Raw genomic sequence first — 14799 nt, 5'->3', positions numbered from 1 at the left:
CAGCCTGAAAACAATGACCAGTAGAAACTGCAGTCATTTTCATTATTCTTAGCAACGATTTAGGAATCCTTGTGAGTAAGTATTCGCTAGGTAGCCACTTGTTCGCCTATTGAAATTGAACTTCAGTTCATGAAAATAAATAGCTAGCCAGCTACTTAACCCTGTTGACCAAAACTAACTTTGTAAGCAGCCAGCTAGCTTCATCTGGCTAGAGAGGCTCGACCGGACCGAAGCTAGCCACAATAAGGATTAGGCACAAGAGTGGAATTTGCGGTTTTCCTTCAACATAAAAGTACCTCTTTGAAAGTGATGTAGAAGGTTACAATTGGTGGAATCATGCCATATTTAGACTAGATAATGTTAAACAAGGTTGGAATGTGAAGCAATGAAATGGGGTATCAGTCTACTCCAGTGATCGCCAACCAGTTGATCAAGATCGACTGGTCGATCTTCAAGGCATTCCTAGTCAATCACCAAATATTTCTGTAGAAAAGCCAATGAACGATAAAGGCTTGCATTCCTTTTAAAAAAAATGTTGGGCGGTTGCCGGTAGGTGCACTTGATTCAAAAGTTCTGTGCACCAGGTAAGCAAAGTGTTCCCATGAGAGAAACTCCGCCTACCCGGCAGACTGGCAAATCTGTGACTAAATCGAGTGCAACTACTGCGCTGCCCAATCGGATAGCTCAAATCACTGTGGCTACAGAGCTTACATGATCCTGGCCAAAGCCAAGTTTAATAGGCTACTAGTCTACGTAAGATTGAATAACTTTTAAAACCATGACCATAGAAAGACTCAACGAATACAGCAAAGAGCTGTTGTTTATATGAGTGAGTTCATGTTTAAGTTTATAATCAGCACTGTCACTGTTTATATTCAACACTATTACAAAACACGCTTCTCTGTACTTCCGCTCGGGCTGCAGCTGCAATGAATGAGTAGCCAAGTATCGAAAGCCCTACGTTTAATTATTATTAGCTTGTGTCAATTTTAATATTAAGGAATATTTAACTTTCTCTGGTCATAGGAACAACATGAATTTGTGCATGATGCAGATGCGGTGCGACTTGAGTTGCGCCATCAGGTGGAAGACGGTGTCACCTCTCTCTGGTCAGTCTCATCGGAGGAAAGGAAGGAGAGAGCAGGGATCGTGAGAGGCGGTAGGGAAAAAAATTGTTTAACGGTCATCCAACTCGGAAACTTGGGCATCTTTCTAGCGCTCCGACTTTTCGACCTGAAGATCACTGATGTCGTGATTTGACCTCGTTGACCATCAGATGCAGGTACTATCAGTCCAGTATAATTAAAACGGATATTATTTAAATTCATGCTCCACAGTGCCTCACAAGTGCTAAACCAACTGATCTAATTTGTTATCAAAGCTCGAGTTTTGAAATATAATAATATGGTCTGATTAACAATATTGGCAGGCCAATCATATATCTAATATGCGGTGATAATGTATTAGGCCTACTGCCCAAACCTCATATCTACAAAACTGTTTGTGTGAGGTTAATGTAAAAAAAATAATAAATCTGAGCAGTAGATCTCAGCTTGCTTTTTGACTGCAAAAGTTCTTGACTCAGAAAAGGTTGGTAACCACTGGTCTACTCGGTGACACCCACAGAACACAACTGAAGAGTTTATGCAAATATTAGCGTTGTAGCTCTTATCGCAGGATTGTGACTGTGTGAAATCACCTCCCCAGTCAGCCTATTGTGTGTATTGACATTCATATTGCACTGTACAGCTTTCACGATTGGGGATCAATTAAAATGGGGTAACCCAAGATATTTTTTCCCAACGTCCTCCTCAGAGTTAGACTCCAAAACATCCACGCAGTATTGTTTTCCCTTGGGAAAAGTGTTCAATACACATTGATTGACAATAAATGTGGCTCAGTTCACAGTTGTTTCAGAGTCCCGCAATAAGAGCTACGACACTAATGTTCTCTGGGTGTCACTGAGTAGACCGATACCCCATGTCATTGATCCACAATCCATAGGTAACGCTGTACAGTGAAATAAGTATGCCATCAATGCAAATTCTAAAGAATAATACATCCAGTGTGATTTCAGATTGTCAAACTAACAAAATTGTCCTCATTTTATATAACATTCCAACCTCGTTTAGCATGATCTATTCAATTATGGCATAATTCTAGTATTTGTATTCATTTGCATCACTGTCAATGACACTTTTATTTTTAAGGCTAACTGCAAAGTCTACTATTGTGGCTAGCTTCACATAGATGAGGCCGACCACCATTAAATCAAAGGGTTATTTTAGATGACACCTAGCTATAAAGTTAGCTAGCTAACTATAGCTACTGAAACAGATGTCGTTTTGCTATGTTTGGGGGAAGAACATTGTTTGCGTCCATGAGCTAGCTAGCATTTTTTTATGACCAGCACTGCAGGTGCGCGAGACAACTTTACCAGCATACCATTTCTGGTAATGGGGACATACGTAAATGCCAACAAAATAACTTTTGTCAGTGTGGTGTGTGTAACCTTTATTTAACTAGGCAAGTCAGTTAAGAACAAATTCTTATTTACAATGACGGCCTACCCCGGTCGACGCTGGGCCAATTGTGCGCCGCCCTATGGGACTCCCAATCATGGGAGTCCCATAGGGTGTGATACAGCCTGGATTCGAACCAGGGACTGTAGTGACACCTCTTGCATTGAGATGCAGCGTCTTAACGCACACACATGGACGCAGCGGTCTAACTATTTAACTGTACTAGAATTTTTAACAAGGTCACTAACATTTTAAATATCGGTATAGTTTTGTTGAGCGAGGAAAATATCAGAATCAGACAAAAATGTAATCTCGGTGCATCACTAGCAATTATCATGCTGTTTAAATCAGCTTCTTGATATGCCCCACCTGTCAGGTGGATGGATTATCTTGGCAAATGAGAAACGCTCACTTATTGGAATGTAAACAAATTTGTGCACAAAATTTGAGAGAAATAAGCTTTGTGTATATGAACATCTTCTGGGATCTTTCACTTCAGCCCCCGAAACATGGGACAAACACTTTACATGTTGCGTTTATATTTTTGTTCAGTGTAACAAGTACAAGAGATTTTCCATTGTTGTTTGATAAAAAAGTAGGTTTTTGAATTAAGGTTGGTGTTTGCATTTTTTGCATGTGCAGATAGTCCCTGTGTGTTAAGATAATACAAAGCATGCATCAGATTGTTTTGGAATACCTGAATAAACAAGTGAAATTGTATTCCCTAGTTCTAAAGAAAGTTGTTTAAGTATTTATATGCAAAGAGTAGCTAAAACACATTTCTTTACAAGCAGTAACTTTAAATAAGCTTGTTCTAAAAAAAGGCAACAATGTGGGTGCTACAAAGTCATCATGGCAACAAAGATACAACAAGGAGGAAACCATTAATAAGAATAAAGAGAGGATACAAGAGATAACTGGGCAGGCAGAGGTCATGTGACAGACTTGCTCCCCCATGGCTGTTGATGGCCAATTGAAGCTGGGGACGTATGTTGTAAGTGGGCACACTGCTGTGGGTGACCCTCACATGCATATCTGCTCACCCCTACACCCTGCAGCATCTGGCCAAAGAGATTAACACTTGCCCCTCAACCCATAATCCCCCGAGGCATTTGTTAAGGACCCAAAAACTCAGGGCTGTTACGTGACACCCATGTAGAGAGGCAGCCAAGCCATAATAATATATATTTTAAAAAAAATAATAATTTTACACTCGCAGATCTATCACCCAACAGTTGGATTGGCCCCAACCCCAACGCAATCTCCAACCACAATTTGTTCTCATCCCTGTCAAGTTGTTGTAGGGTGCTGGATTCTGAGAACACGCCTATTCGAAAACAATGAGGTCTACATACATTTTGTCTAAAGTAACAAGCATTAGCATCTTTGGAATTAAATCAGCAATATACATGAGATTGGATGCATGTATGAACATAGTCTACATAGTTCACTGATGTAAAAGCATGTAGGAGTAATCCAAAATCTATAGATCCAAACAAAAAAAATCTATGGGAAACGTCCAGGGCAGGTCATCCATATGAGTTAACAGATTGGCTGTCTAACAGGCAATAATGATGGGCAAATCTGAATGGTCTTCATGAGTGTTCTCCACTTAAACATGTTCCTTGTACTGTCGTCAAAATAAATTCAATTTCACTTTCCAAGAATGGCCTAGTGTTCCGGCACAGACCCGTAAGCAGTGAGTCAGTGCCTGGTCAGGCTCCAAGAATCCACTTCAGCTGCCAAACAGAAGGAAGTCCGCACAGCACACGGCCAACCACGTTCCCTGAGCGCTCATCACTACACAACTCTCCATGATGAGGGAACCAATGATGTCGTCAGTGTGAAATATCACGCAACGCCCATTTCCAAGTTTGTCAAGTGCAACCTGCATTTTTACTGTAGGCCTATGCTAAAAACATACCGCACAAAACACACAAATAGTTAAATGAATGTTTTCTGAATATTATATAATCAGAAAAAACTATTCCCAAAAAGGAATTATTGACATTAATAAACACTGTTAATCTTGTGGTCCACTAGACTCCTCAGGTACCTTTTGAGAAAAGCACACAAAACAAACAAGACGTTCAGTTAATTTATTCTCACCATCTCTGACAACTACGGATATTGACATAAGCATTATGCATCTGCAGCACCGCTTGACTCGTAAAATACCCTCATCTCATAGATGTTGTGCAACAGGGTTTGGAAATAAATACACAGTCACAAGAGATGTGGTCTCTGGCAGTTGACACTAGCATTGTTAAATGTGTTTTTGAATTGAGTCCGTAAGGCTGCTAGAATACAATTACTTTTAGTGTAAGTAGACACTTATCCAAGTAAACAAAAACATTTTCTCTCAAACAATAGGTGTTGGGTCCCTGCTTATCGTGTCACATAGCCTCTACTGAACTTACAATCACACTGAATCCACACGGAGTCACATTTGAGACAGAGATGAGCTGCTGGATCAATGTGTAATGCAGGTCACATAAGAGTTGTGAGTTTTGAGAGAGACAGAGAAATTTAGCAATCAGAATGCGACGAGATCTGCCTTCACTAAGTCGCTTTGGATAAAAGCGTCTGCTAAATGGCATATTTTTTATAATATAAAGTTGAATTTAAACATGTAGAGAGACAGGGTATAAGCCCAAGCATGGCCCCATAATTACTGTATCCATCCATGCATACAATTCCTTAGCTCTGTTAGATTCTGTAGTCCAACCCCACTCATTTCTCCCCTCCCAGAGCCAGTCTACGGAGCAGACACACCAAGCTTGTCTCCATGGGAGTTCAATGTAGGGGCCTTACTCCGTTTGCCCATTCCATCCAGTTAAGCTGCTTTCACAAGTCGGCAGCAGTCAGATGTGTTTAGTCTGCTTTTCACCATTAAGTATGCCATTGCCGACTGTTGATCTGGCTGTGTTAGAACTACAAGAAAGATTTTATAGCTATTTAAACTCTCGTAAGAATGTTTCAGATGAACTACATGTTCACTTATTAGATGGTTCTCCAATTGAACATGTTCCAGCATATAAATACTTAGGTACTTGGATTGATATGGATTTGACGTTAAAAACCAGCTCATATGTTTATGATTTTAAGAAGCTAAGATTTAAAGTCGGCTATTTCTACAGAAACAGATTGTGCCTTTCTCTAAGCAATAGGGAAGCAGATAATTCAGTCAATATTTTCATCTGTTCTTTATTATGGTGATATTATTTATCAAAGTGCAACTGCTACTACTCAAACCACTGGACCCAAGCTACCTTAATGCCATTCGTTTCGTCACAGGTGACAGTTTTGATACACGTCACTGCATCAAAAGGTTGGCTGGACTTCGCTAAAAGACCCACAGATCTATACATTAATCCCTATTTGTTTAAAAATTCCATCTAACTAGGTAAATCTGCACCCTTTGCCTTGATGACCGATTTACACACTTGCCATTCTCTCAACCAGCTTCACATGGAATGCAGTCTTAAAGGAATTCCCACATATGCTGAGCACTTGTTGGCTGCTTTTCCTTCACCCTGCAGTTCACCTCATCCCAAACCATCTCAATTGGGGTGAGGTCGGGTGATTGTGGAGGCCAGGTCATCTGATGCAGCAGTCCATCACTCTCCTTCTTGGTCAAATATCCCTTACACAGCCTGGAGGTGTGTTGAGTCATTGTCCTGTTGAAAAACAAATGATAGTGGGAGAAAGGGCAAACCGGATGGGATGGCATATCTCTTCAGAATGCTGTGGTAGCCATGCTGGTTAAGTGTGCCTTGAATCCTAAATAAATCACTGACAGTGTCACCAGCAAAGCACGCCCACACCACTCCTCCGTGCTTTACGAGGGGATCCATACATGCGGCGATCACCTGTTCACCTACTCTGCGTCTCACAAAGACACGGTGGTTGGAACCAAAAATCTCAAATTTGCACTCAGACCAAAGGACAGATTTCCACCGGCCTAATATCCACTGCTCGTGTTTCTTGGCCCAAGCAAGCATATTTTTCTTATTGGTGGCCTGTAGCAGTGGTTTCTTTGCAGCAATTTGACCATGAATACCTGATTCATGCAGTCTCCTCTGAACAGTTGATGTTGAGCTGTCTGTTACTCTATGAAGCATTCATTTGGGCTGCAATCTGATGTGTAGTTAACTCTAATGAACTTATCCTCTGCAGCAGAGGTAACTCTGAATATTCCTTTCCCGTTGTGGTCCGCACGATAACCAGTTTCCACAAATTAACAAGGCACACCTGTTAATTGAAATGCATTCCAGATGACTACCTCATGAAGCTGGTTGAAAGAACGCCAAGTGTGCAAAGCTGTCATCAAGGCAAAGGGTGGCTTTGAAGAATCTCAAATATAAAACATATTTTGATTTGTTTAACACTTTTGGTTACGACATGACTCCATATGTGTTATTTCATAGTTTTGATGTCTTCACTATTATTATAGGAAAAAGTAAAAATAAAGAAAAACCCTGGAATGAGTGAGTAGGCGTCCAGACTTTTGATGGTTCACACACACACACACACACACACACACACACACACACTTAGGCTGGAGTCATTAAAACTCATTTTTCAACCACTCCACAAATGTCTTGTTAACAAACTATAGTTTTGGCAAGTCGGATAGGACATCTACTTTGTGCATGACAAGTAATTTTCCCGACAATTGCTTACAGACAGATTTTTCATTGTATCACAATTCCAGTGGGTCAGAAGTTTACATACACTAAGTTGACTGTGCCTTTAAACAGCTTGGAAAATTCCAGAAAATGATGTCATGGCTTTAGAGGCTTCTGACAGGGTAATTGACATCATTTGACTGAATTGGAAGTGTACCTGTGGATGTATTTCAAGGCCTACCTTCAAACTCAGTGCCTCTTTGCTTGACACCATGGGAAAATCAAAAGAAATCAGCCAAGACCTCAGGGAAAATCAAAAGAAATCAGCCAAGACCTCAGGGAAAAAAATGGTGGACCTCCACAAGTCTGATTCATCTTGGGAGCAGTTTCCAAATGCCTGAAGGTGACACGTTCATCTGTACAAACAACAGTATGCAAGTATAAACACCATGGGACCACGCAGCCATCATACCGCTCAGGAAGGAGACGCGTTCTGTCTCGTAGAGATGAACGTACTTAGGTGCAGATCAATCCCAGAACAACAGCAAAGGACCTTGTGAAGATGCTGGAGGAAACAGGTACAAAATGATCTATATACAGAGTAAAACGAGTCCTATATTGACATACCCTGAAAGGCCGCTCAGCAAGGAAGAAGCCACTGCTCCAAAACCTCCATAAAAAAGCCAGACTACGGTTTGCAACTGCACATGGGGACAAAGATCATACATTTTGGAGAAATGTCCTCTGGTCTGATGAAACAAAAATAGAACTGTTTGGCCATAATGACCATCGTTATGTTTGGAGGAAAAAGGGGGAGGCTTGCAAGCCGAAGAACACCATCCCAACCATGAAGCACAGGGGTGGCAGCATCATGTTGTGAGGGTGCTTTGCTGCAGGAGGGACTGGTGCACTTCACAAAATAGATGGCATCATGAGGATGGAAAATTATGTGGATATATTGAAGCAACATCTCAAGACATTAGTCAGGAAGCTAAAGCTTGGTTGCAAATGGGTCTTCCAAATGGACAATGACCCCAAGCAAACTTCCAAAGTTGTGGCAAAATGGCTTAAGGACAACAAAGTCAAGGCATTGGCCATCACAAAGCCCTGACCTCAATCAGAAAATTTGTGGGCAGAACTGAAAAGGTGTGTGCGGGCAAGGCCTACAAACCTGACTCAGTTACACCCGCTCTGTCAGCAGGAATGGGCCAAAATTCACCCAACTTATTGTGGGAAACTTGTGGAAGGCTACCCAAAATGTTTGACCCAAGTTAAACAATTTAATCTCTTCGGGCTAGGGGGTAGTATTTTGAAATCTGGATGAAAAGCGTGCCTAACAAAAAAATTTGTTAGAATTTGTAGTGTTTCTAAGTGGCTGCCATTTTGGCTGTAGTGTTTCCATGTGCGTGGATGAGAGCATGTTCTTTGTTTTTTATCTCCGGTAAAGACAATAACGATTCTCCGTCTTAAATTTTATCGTTTATTTACCTATTAGGGTACCGGAGGTTTGATTATAAACAAGTTTATTGGTAAAGTTTGGGATTCATTTTGTATGCATTTTGAAGGAGGGAAACCGGTGGAGTATTGAATGAAGCGCACCACCTAAACTGAGTTTTTGGGGATATAATGTACTTCATTGAACAAAAGGACCTTTTGTGATGTAGCTGGGACCTTTTGGAGTGTCAACAGAAGAAGAGCTTCAAAGGTAAGACATTTATTATATCACTATTTCTGACTTTCATGGCGCACCTGCCTTGGTTGAATTTTTTTCCCATGCTTTTGTATGAGGGGCGCTGTCCTCAGATAATCGCATGGTGTGCTTTCACCGTAAAGCCTTTTTGAAATATGACACAGCGGATGGATTAACAAGAAGTTTATTTTGACGTATGACACTTGTATTTTCATGAATGTTAAATATTTCTATCATTTGAATTTCACGCTCTGCAATTTCACAGGATGTTGAGGTGGATCGCTAGCGGAACACCTGCGCCAGAAAGGTTACAGAAAGGTTTGCCAGCAGCATACCACCCTGCATACCACTGCTGGCTTGCTTCTGAAGCTAAGAAGGGTTGGTCCTGGTCAGTCCCTGGATGGGAGACCAGATGCTGCTGGAAGTGGTGTTGGAGGGCCAGTAGGAGGCACTCTTTCCTCTGGTCTAAAAAAAATGACCCAATGCCCCATGGCAGTGATTGGGGACACTGCCCTGTGTTGGGTGCCCTCTTTCAGATGGGACGTTAAACGGGTGTCCTGACTCGCTGAGGTCATTAAAGATCCCATGGCACTTATCGTAAGAGTAGGGGTGTTAACCCCGGTGTCCTGGCTAAATTCCCAATCTGGCCCTCAAACCATCACGGTCACCTAATAATCCCCAGTTTACAATTGGCTCATTCATCCCCCTCCTCTCCCCTGTAACTATTCCCCCAGGTCGTTGCTGCAAATGAGAACGTGTTCTCAGTCAACTTAACTGGTAGAATAAAGGATAAATAAAATAAATAAAAACAGACAATGTTACCAAATACTAATTGAGTATGTAAACTTCTGACCCACTGGGAATGTGATGAAAGAAATAAAAGCTTAAATAAATCACTCTACTATTATTCTGACATTTCACATTCTTAAAATAAATTGGTGATCCTAACTGACCTAAGACAGGGAATTTTTACTAGGATTAAATTTCAGGAATTGTGAAAAACTGAGTTTAAATGTATTTGGCTAAGGTGTATGTAAACTTCCGACTTCAACTGTATGCATGTATCTATGCATGCATGTCTAGTACCAGTCAAAAGTTTGGACACACCTACTCACTCATTCATTTTTACTTTACCAGGGAAGACACATTGAGACGTAGGCCTATTTTTCAAAATGTGCCCTGCATATGTGTGTATGTATTGTATTGTGCAGGGCACATTTGAAAAAGAGACCTACGTCTCAATGTGTCTTCCCTGGTAAAGTAAAAATGAATAAAAATAAAAAAGGACTGAATTATTCCAAGTTTCTAAATATGTTTAGTTACTATGCATGTGCATCAAGTATTGTAACAAGGTGATCTCCATTTCAAAAGATGTATAACTTCAGTCTATTTTTCATATAAATTACAGGTAAGATTCTCCAATGTAGGCTAAGTTATTCAATGCCACATTTCACCACAAACTATTATTAAATCACTGAAACAACTTTCCAGTGAAACAGTAAGCTACAATAACTCTGTGCCAACCCAGAAGCCTAGTAAATTACAGGGCAGGACAATTCCTCACTTCCTTTCCTACAGCTCAACAGAACAACTTTTTTTTCCTGGTGAACTCCCTAAGGGAATGCCGCTTAGCTCAACCATCCATCTTCTCCCTCTCATTTAAAACCAACTTGATAGTAACTTTGTAGGCTCATTGACACTATCCATTCTAAACCTGCTTCCATACAAAGTCAGCATTAGCAACACTGAATTGGCAAAGCAGGCTTTTGGGGTGGACACATGATTTAATTTATACTGAACAAAACTAAAACGCAACAATTTAAAATATTTTACTGAGTTACAGTTCATATAAAGTAATCAGTCAATTTAAATAAATAAATTAGGCCATAATTTATGGATTTCACATGACTGGGAATACAGAAACACATATCTGTTGGTCACATAACCTTTAAAAAAATAAAGTATGGGCAAGGATCAGAAAAACAGTCAGTATCTGGTGTGACTACCATTTGCCTCATGCAGTGCGACATCTCCTTTGCATAGAGTTGAACAGGCTGTTGATTTTGGTCTGTGGAATGTTGTCCCACCCCTCTTCAATGGCTGTGCAAAGTTGCTGGATATTAGCGGGAACTGGAACACGCTGTCGTACACGTTGATCCAAAGCATCCCAAACACGGTCAATTGGTGGCATGTCTGGTGAGTTTGCAGGCCATGCAAGAACTGGGACAGGTTTAGCTTCCAGGAATTGTGTACAGAATCTTGCGACATGGGGCCGTGCATTATCATGCTGAGACACGAGGTGATGGTGGCAGATTAATGGTACAACAATGGGCCTCAGGATCTTGTCACGGTATCTCTGTGCATTCAAATTGCCGTTGATAAAATGCAATTGTGTTGGTTGTTCGTAGCTTATGTCTGCCCATACCATAACACCATGGGGTATTCTGTTCACAGCATTGACATCAGCAAAATGATCACCCACACAACGCCATACATGTGGTTTGCGGTTGTGAGGCCGTTTGGACCTACTGCCAAATTCTCTAAATTGACGTTGGAGGCGGCTTATGGTAGAGAAGTTAACATTCAATTCTCTGGCAACAGCTCTGGTGGACATTCCTGCAGTAACCAATCGCACACTCCTTCAAATCTTGATACATCTCTGGCGTTATTGTATGTGACAAAACTGCATATTTTAGTGGCCTTTATTGTCCCCATCACGAGGTGCACCCATGTAATGATCATGCCGTTTGCTATGCCACACCTGTCAGGTGGGTGGATTATCATAGCAAAATAAAATAAAAAGCTCAATAACAGGGCTAAACTAATCTGTGCACAAAATGAGAGAAATAATATTTTTGTGAGTATGGAATATTTCTGGGATCTTTTATTTCAGTTCATGAAACATGGGACCAACACTCCACATTAAGCATTTATATTTCTGCTCAGTGTAGTTTCAGAGGTGTGCACTATAAAAAGTGATGAGGCAATCTACTTTCCTCACACCACATAGATAGATCTCAGTTGTTTTCACAAAGAGCCACAAGCAAGAATGAATCTGCAAGCAGAACAGTTACCTGTTTGCATTGTACAGTATGTACTATTCTCCCAGTAAGTATGCTTACTACTTGGGGAAACAGACAGCCTGAAATAAAATCCCTGTAACTGATACTTCTAAGTAGTATTATTTCACAGCAAAAAAGCATCTTCCAATCAATATGCTCTTGATCTTATTTGTTTCACGTTGTAAACACTTGTGAACATTCGACATGTGCATTCTTGGAAGTCAATGTAGGAGCCTGTTTGCTTGTTTGTTTCACATAACTCTCGAGTACTAAAGCATCTTTCCTAAAAAACGATCTAAAAAGACTGAATCTGAAGGAGAAGGCATAGGGATTTGGCTGGTATAAATCAGGATCCCTCCCTCTTGAAAAGTTTGGGAATGTTAGGATGGGTAGGCCCTACTGACTACCACTGGAAATGTTGGTGATTAAAGATAAGAGTACTTACTATAGGCTATAGAGAGGGGGGGGGGGGGTGATACTAAACCCTAAAAAGTATAGATATTTTAAAGCAGAAGGGCACTTAATTCCAATCTGAGGTAAATAAATCATGCAAAGAACACTTTTTTTGTTTTCTTCGTAAGTTAATTTCAAATTATGGGCTATTTTGAAGACAGACTCAAGCAAAATCTTGTGCAAACGTGTTATGTCAAAACAAGCACTGACTTGAATATTTTAATTAGCCAGGAACACAGGTGACGGAGGTAAAGGCAATATATCTTAACAAAAAGGGAATGAAACACATTTTCAAAATAAACATTACAAAAATAGAAAAATACACTGCATAGACACCACGCCATAATATTTCTTCATTGAAAATGCAAACTGATAAAACCCTCTAACCAAAGGTGTAACATTTTTCATGTCATACTGAGGAAGGGGAACTTAAATCCTAATGTAGGCCTATGTTAGGGCTAATTGAAGAGATCAACCAGAAAAGCAACAAAATAAATTACAACAAATAAATACTCAACTTTAATCTTCTCTCCCAATGTTCCAAGTGTTTGAAGAGGTGACTGAGCTTCCAGATGGTTATTGCCCCCCCACTACTCCAAATGCTCTCCCAAACTAATTAAGCACATGACAAATTAAAATTACAAAACCATCACCAAACGTAAAATTCTCAACCGAATACACAGGCAATTTTCTAAAATGTGTCAAATGAAAAACTCAGTCACATCATTGGTGCATGGTTTGTTTCCAAACCAGAAACATATGTCCAGACTCCATATAGGAGGGGACTAGTGTTACAGGCTATTTAAAAAAAAGAAGTTAAACAAACAAAAATGTTCTGAGAGTCATCTGTCACAATGTGGATGGATACCTGATACTGATCTAAATAATGCTAGCTAGATAGGTCTCCCTCACTAAAAATAATTCTAACAGCACGCGCTGTGCCGAACATGTAAATACAAATTATTCCAATTTACACATTTAAAAAAAACCTACCTTTTTGACAAAACCCTCGAGAGGCGACGAAACTGCCAGCGTAGAAAAATGTTGTACTCCGAGATTTGATGTTAATTTTTTCTTTTACAAAAGCTTGAATATCCAACGTAGTTTATTTTAACCCGTAAATACGCGGTATTAAACGAGGAAACTTTTACAATATATTATACTTTTCCCACGTTTACCCAACTTGCCCAAAAGAAAAGAAAACAATGCGCAAAGCATCAAAAGAAAGCTTCAAGGGAGAAGTCTGCCCCAATCCCAGACCTTCAAATGTACAAGGTAAAAACGTAGAAAGAAAACATGTAGGATATGACTACATTAGCTACTATAAAATGTGATTAAGTCTAGTTGTACCTTTCGGCACGAAAATGTGTGCAATATTCCCACTTCAATTCTAAGAGATTTTAGAAGCGATAGAAGATCCGTTCGTCGTTTTCATAAATCCATTAGCTCACGAAGAAAAAGTCAAACCGACTCCAAAAGTTCCTTTGCTGAGGTTTTACTGGCTGAAAGACTCGATATTAAATTGTTTTAATTGTGCGTTCATGTCTATCTAACTTCCCTCAACTCAGGCTGCCCTCGACCACCCCCGGCCAAATTACTGCATACAGACAACGAGATTCCAGATTCGTGGAAACCTTCCCCCCGACCATCGCAGCAAATGCCTATTCGCATCACTCGGGTTAGAACAAACCTGGCTTCCCCTGCCATCCACAACACCTCTGTACCCACGTTTTTCAGCGCGCTCTTTGCATTGTGGGATTGTAGTTCTAAACGCGCGCTCTTTGCCCTCACACACTCAACACATTTCTATTTTATTTTTTTTAACAGGAAATTATCCTAATTTGTATTACTGCATGTATGCTAATGTTCCTTTGAATGCTCAGCATTGATCCCGGAACAGACTTATTATAAAAGACGCACACATACACACACACACACAACCACACCATTCTATTTATCACAGTAGCTGCTGGGCATTAAGGCTTAACTGTATAGAACACAATATGTTGGCAATTAGACCTGACATAATAAATGTAAATCCGGGACACTCAAATTAGTATAATATTGGATGGGTAGGCGTATAACGCGAACGTCTAGCAACCCGAAGGTTGCGTGTTTGAGTCTCATCACGGACAACGTTAGAATTTTAGCTAATTAGCAACTTTACAACTACTTACTACTTTTTAGCTACTTTGCAACTCCTTAGCATGCTAGCTAACCCTTCCCCTAATTTTAACCCTTTAACCTAAATCCAAACCTTAACCCCTAGCCTAGTTAACGTTAGCCATATAGCTGACATTAGCTTTACCCACTGAGCCACCTAGCTAACAAATTGCAATTCATAACATATTGTACGAATTGCCATTTGTAACATATCATATGAATTGTAATTCATAACATATTATACGAAATGGACGATGGAAATCCACAAATGAATACAT

At 40.2% G+C, this 14799-nt stretch overlaps 1 protein-coding gene across 25 annotated transcripts in view; it reads right to left on the bottom strand.

Moving 5' to 3' along the window:
- The window catches only part of LOC110525633 (fibroblast growth factor receptor 1-A), a 47529-nt gene extending 33292 nt beyond the window's left edge, over window positions 1–14237 (bottom strand). For 13 of the 25 annotated variants that reach the window (XM_036979740.2, XM_036979746.2, XM_036979745.2 and 10 more), the window contains exon 1: window positions 13352–14237. The gene's annotated coding sequence lies outside the window, so the exon portion shown is untranslated. Of the gene's footprint in view, window positions 1–12876; window positions 13093–13351 lie in introns of those variants that run through there. The other 12 variants (XM_036979741.2, XM_090237431.1, XM_090237435.1 and 9 more) reach the window with 5 other exon arrangements.
- Window positions 14238–14799: the final 562 nt, after the last annotated feature.

Source organism: Oncorhynchus mykiss, chromosome 6 (assembly GCF_057628025.1).
Source record: "Oncorhynchus mykiss isolate SJ-2025 chromosome 6, ASM5762802v1, whole genome shotgun sequence".
NCBI classification, from domain to species: Eukaryota; Metazoa; Chordata; class Actinopteri; order Salmoniformes; family Salmonidae; genus Oncorhynchus; species Oncorhynchus mykiss.
This window is presented reverse-complemented; position numbering and strand designations above follow the sequence as displayed.